Genomic DNA, 6,000 nt, shown 5'->3' on the forward strand with positions numbered 1-6,000 from the left:
CAGGCAGGGGGCCTGTAACCTGAGCCCAGCCACCCAGCAAGTCTAACGCCAGCCCTGGCAACCCCATTAAAATGAGATTGTGACTCACTTGGGGTCCCGACCCACAGTTTGAGAACCGCTGTTGTAGAGTACATGTTTCTTCCAAGTCTACACACCTTTTCTCCAATTACACTCCATGGGCTTAAGTGTCAATTTTCTATTTCAACTTGGAAGAAAATACAATGATAATTTGGAGTAGCAAAACATCAAGGATATAACAAAAAGCCTGCAACTATTAAGTTATAAATACTAGTTTTGCAAATACAATTTTAATTTCACTACCGTATGAATAAAGATAAAGGTTAACTCAAAAAGGCTCATGCAGATATCATCCAAATTAAATTAAACAGAAATACCCATCTCAAAGCTAGCAACAAAATATGTATGAAGAGTTTCCAAAGAATAAATCTTCAGAGCCTCTCTATGGATGTTCAAGTTGAACAATATTCTAATATCTGAATTCAGAGTATGATGGAGATCTGAGACTGTTGGTGATATATAACAGTTTAATTTTAAAATATGCAGAAAGGAATCAAAGGCACCATCTCTATAAGTTGACTGCATTATTAGCAAACAGCAAGCAACCAAATACCTAGTCAACAGCACTGCAGCCAACACCAATGGAATAATTAGGAGCTTAAATTGCCAAAACTGAATGTGTTGCTGAATAGCTACAGTATACACACTAAATTAGGAATAATTATATAGAAGAAAAACATTATTATTAAAATAATATTTGGAAACAGCCAGCAAGTCTCTTTTTGCCATTAAGTTAACAGGAAGAAAGGAAGAAGACAAGGCTAAAGATTACAAATCCATTTGCATATGAACATTTGAGGAATTAACATCCACGATTAGTGAACAGTATATTTACTAGATTAATAGTCCATTATTTGGAATACACTGATGAGGTGAAAATGCACCCAATATTTAAGGGGCTATGGAAATATATACTAGGCCTCTGTTCCAAACCACTCTGGTTTGATGACTAAATATCACAGATGTTAGCACTAGTGGTGTGAGCCTATCACAAAATGGCATTCTTGCCTGCAATTTCAGCATAGACGCTGAGGACTGGATGTGCACGGGGAGTGAACCCTAAGGGCTGCTTCTCTAGAACCAGTGTTAGGGATCCATCTCAACGGTCATTCATCAATAGAACTGGACATGCATTTCCTGGAGGGTGGAAAAATAGGCAGGTAGGCAGCTCTCCTTAAGATAGATCTAATAACTGTAGGGGGGAAAAGGCCTACAACCAGCCACCTCACTATCCATCACACCCCACCTCAAACACATAAGACATGCAGAGTGGACCTAACATTCATTAACTGAAAAGCCCAGAAGCAGAAATAGGCCAATCAGCTGTCCCAAACCAAGGGCATCAGGGCACTACAAAATGCATTTCCCTCCCGAAAAGACACCCCAAAGGTGCTGAGTACCTTCAATTCCCAGGGAAGACAGAGAGAGATTAGAGGATGCTTAACATCTCAAAAGGAGGGCCCAACATCTTGAAAAATCACAACTTTTGTTTTCATTTATATTTCCAAACTATAAAACATTGGAGAAATCCTGAGAATTATATAGTGTCCATTATGCAGCTGAAGACATGCAAGCTCTATGCGGTTAAACAGGCTTTGTGTGTTCTAATGTTGGTTTGAAGAGAATAGATGGATTTAATTTTCTTATTTATATTGTGCAAATATTAGAAAAATATCCCAAGAGTGACTATCCTGAAAAGATAGTCCAGGGGCCTAAATGATTTAAGCTGTAGAGGCAGTGTGTAACTATAGAGGCAAGGGAAGTGCAGCTCTTACTTAGCCCTATTTAAGTCAACTGTCCATAGAGATTTTGTAAGTTTTATTTGGCGTATGCAATCCAGTCAAGCCAAGCCGCAGCATTCTGATCAAAAATGTTCAAGGCATTTTATACATAATACACTATACTACACACAACTCTCTGAGAAAACTACTCTAAAAGACCATTAAGGCTGCAGTTAAAGACTATCATAATATATGCACACAAGACAGCTGAATTAAGGTTGCACAGGCAACCTTGATTCTGGCATTTCCTAAATTTAAGTGCTTGACTTTGCAAACTTAATGTTCTTTTAACATAGGGTGTTTTTAAAAATATAATATATTTAGAGTGAACAGATACACAGGATTGTCAAGGGTCTGGAAAGAGAACCTGAAAATGCTCAAGACCTCTCACATACCCTGCTCAGCCTGTCAACCTAAGACATATTAGCTAACAAGGATTCAAGAGAAGACAAAAGACAATAATACTGAAGAAAACCTATAATGATGTAGAGATCGAGAATGGGGTTTTCAAAAGCACTGTAGTGATTTAGGAGTACAAATTTCATCGAAGTCAATAGAAATTTGGCTCTTTAAGCACATTTAGGGAGGGATTTTTCTATTTATATTTTTGCCATGACTGTATTTAGAATTCCAGTTTCCTGATGTAAGTTCACTGTGATAGATATGGGATAACAGGTTTTCATAGACAAGAGTTAAATTTAGGTCTAAAATAAGGATATTCCCGAAGTATAATGACAAAGACTAAAAAAGTGAAACAACTTCTGTATCAGGTACAGTATATGAGAACAAAGGTCAATGCCTACACTAAAGGCTGTGAGGGAAACAAATTGAGATAATTCTTAATGTTCTTGATCATTAAGCACAAAAAGCTATTCCTCCAGACTCCCATGAGGTGGGGTAAGAAGATCCTTTGAGACAGTTTTCTGTACCAAGTTTGTTTTGTTTTGGAAGGCGAAGAATACCTAATGACCTGGTGATCTGGTTAGGTTTTGGCACAATTAAGAGTCTGTCTTGAAGCGAGGATCACAATTAGTATGTAAAACTCCATATGACTTGCATCATTAAAGGAGAATTAAATAATTACTGTAGGTATTCTTACCAATTAAGTAGGGTGACCAGATGTTTAAAGGGATTTAAGCCCTCCTGCAGGTGTCCCGACTTTTTCTTAAAAACGGGCAAATTGTCCCATATTTTATGTCTCTCCATCTTCATTACTGGTGGGTCCTCCTGCTAGATGGATTCCTGCTTACCAGCCGCCCGCCCACAAGTAGTGACTGGTTGTGGGTGGAAAGGGTGGGAGTCCAGTGGCCGACAATATGGGTGGTTATGCAAGGCTAGCGGTGGGGATGAAGATGCAGCGTGCTCCCCCTCTCGCTGTCCTCTCCCTGCTTTGCCCCTTCACACTTCCCAACCCCACTGCTCCTCCATATCCCCCCCAGCAGGATGCATCCCGCTCCCAGTGCTGTGCAGAGAACCAGCCCCTGGTCAGAGTGCTCAGCTCCCAACAGCCTGGCCAGCAGGTTCCTTCCTTCCCCCACTGCCTCTTGCTGGGCCGGCGCCCTGGGAAAGCTCAAGATCCTCTGGCCCGGGGCGCTGGCCAGGAGGAGACGAGCCCTGCATGTGCCAAAGCCCCTCACAGTGCTGGGACGGGGAAGCCTCTCCACCTCTAAACTAAGCTCTGGAGTGGCTAAGGGGAAAACAATTTTCAGCCTGTTCACGCCCCAGCCCTGCAGGCTCCACAGCAGCCCCCTGGGGAGAGGCTTAGCACTCTCTTCATCTTCCCCCGCCCCCCAGAGTCCTGCCCCCATGGAGCACGGGGCTGCTCCGTGCCCCCTAGGCACCTTCCGCTGCTGAGCCACCTCTCTGGCCGGGTTCGCTGAAGCCCCTGCAGGTAGGTTCCTTGAGCCCTGGGGCACAATGCACCCTTAAGGCTTAATCCCTTCCTGCCTGTGCTGTAGCAGAGGGTTATGTCAGTTACCAGCAGCAGACTGCAGGTGTTTGCTGCCTTTCAACACTGTACAGGCAGGAAGGGACAAGCTACTTCCAGCCACGGAGGAAGCAGGGGAGAGATGAGCTCTGCAGAGACATGGGCCAGGTAATCCCTTTCCCCTCCTTCTTCTCCTCCTCTGCGGCTGGAAGCAGCTCGCATCCCTTCCCTTCCGCACAGTGCCAAAAGGCTGCTGCTGGCCACATTCTGGTGTGAACCTTGACAGAAATCTGAGGAGGGAGGAAATGTGACCCTGCATTCCCCCCCCCCCCCACACACACACACAGACACCTTGCTGTGGGAAGACATAGCACCAAGTCTAGGAGGGGGGAGGGATAACTCAATGGTTTGAACATTAGCCTGCTAAACCCAGGGTTGTGAGTTCAATCCATGAGGGGGCCATTTAGGGATCTGGGACAAAAATCTGTCTGGGGATTAATCCTGCTTTGAGCAGGGGGTTGGACTAGATGACCTCCTGATATCAGGGACTTCCAACCCTGATATTCTCTGATTTTATAAGTACAGGTCTGTCCCAAGAGTCCAGCCAGGCATGGAGGGCAGAGAGTGCCAGGCAGGGAGAGTCAGGTTGGTCAGTCACCCTCCCTGTGTGAGAGAGGTGTACATGAGTTTGTGTGTGTCACCCCTCTCTGTGTGAACCCTAATGCCTTAAAGACATGAAGGTAAATGAAAAGAATCCAACTACGTAGTATTTCTTTTTAACAGGGAATCGGTCAACTTGATGTTAATTTGAATGTTTGTACTGCATAGATCTGATTAATTTCCATTGAACTCACTTGAATATGAGTAATTTTACTAGGTATCCCATATTCAGCATAGAGAAATATGATCACCCTACAATTAAGTAGTTCATTCAGAGACAGAGATTCTGAAAAATGTTACAAAGTGAAAACTCTTTTGTGATCTGAAGCTCTGATTTGTACCTGAAAATATAATTCTCCTACGCTTGCAAAGATCAATGTCCCAACTAAGTCTCACTTGTAGAGATCCAGAAAGCAGAAGAAGGAAAAAGACAGTCAGCACCCCAGAACTACCTAACAAAGAGAAGCAGCCTAATCCTGCTGCAAAAATGTTAGTCTGAGACTTGGAAATCTGTGTGAACAAAATATAGACGAGACTTTACTATCACTGAGAGGTGTCTGAAATGAAACCGATGCAATAATGTCCAGTAGCAGCAATGGGATTTCTAAGATTTAGGTCTTGTCTATACCACTTATGCCAGTCTTTAGCAGAGAAATCTAGGGCATAATTTCCACACTTTGCTGCCTAAATAAAATGGTCTAATTTTCAAAGGCACTGAGCATCCACATTCTGTTCCATTTTAATTTGGCAAAACATACATAGCAACGTGAATGAACGAATACTCAATTTTTAATTTTGCCCTTAAGCTTTATTTTTCTGTGTTCTGTCTGGGAGTGCAAAATGAACACATGACATAAATGATAGTGTATAATGACAGCTCAGAAGCCAAAATTATCAGGATTACATGCACTGGATTTTATATGCGTTTGTGTAAATTACATTGTGTGTTTTATAGAAGTCTCATGCAATTACCATGTAAAGTGTTATTTCATACTAACTAATTTACATGTTACCACTATACACTGTACATAAACACACAATTATGAGAAGTGTCCTGTATGTTCTTGCACACAAACCAAGAAAAAACAAGCTCATTAAAGCAAGGGCTGACTTTTACTGTCTATTTATCCAGCACCTCAGATTGATAGATTGATCATGATACAGTTAAAATATAATAGTTCTTATAGGTTTCCAAATAATATTATAGTATTTCTTATAGCTTCCCAAAGTATTAGAGGTCTGTTTCAAAATGCAGTTTTTATGATTCTGAAGATAATTAAATGAAACATCTTTATTTCACTAACAAATGTAAATGCATCAAGAAAATTCTTGAAATTCCTTGTTATACCTAGTACCGGAAAATCTATTTGAAACATACTCTGTATTGACTACACTGTATTAAATTTTTGTCTGAAATAGCTGATGTACGCAGTAGATAGAGTATGGCAGGTGCCCCATTCATTGTGTTATCATTTTATACAGTCTGTCCATAAAATCCCCAAGAGAAAGATGCACTGTTTGTCCATGAAAAATAATGCACTGTCTGTGGCTTAT

Source organism: Mauremys reevesii, linkage group 9 (assembly GCF_016161935.1).
Source record: "Mauremys reevesii isolate NIE-2019 linkage group 9, ASM1616193v1, whole genome shotgun sequence".
Classification (NCBI taxonomy): Eukaryota; Metazoa; Chordata; order Testudines; family Geoemydidae; genus Mauremys; species Mauremys reevesii.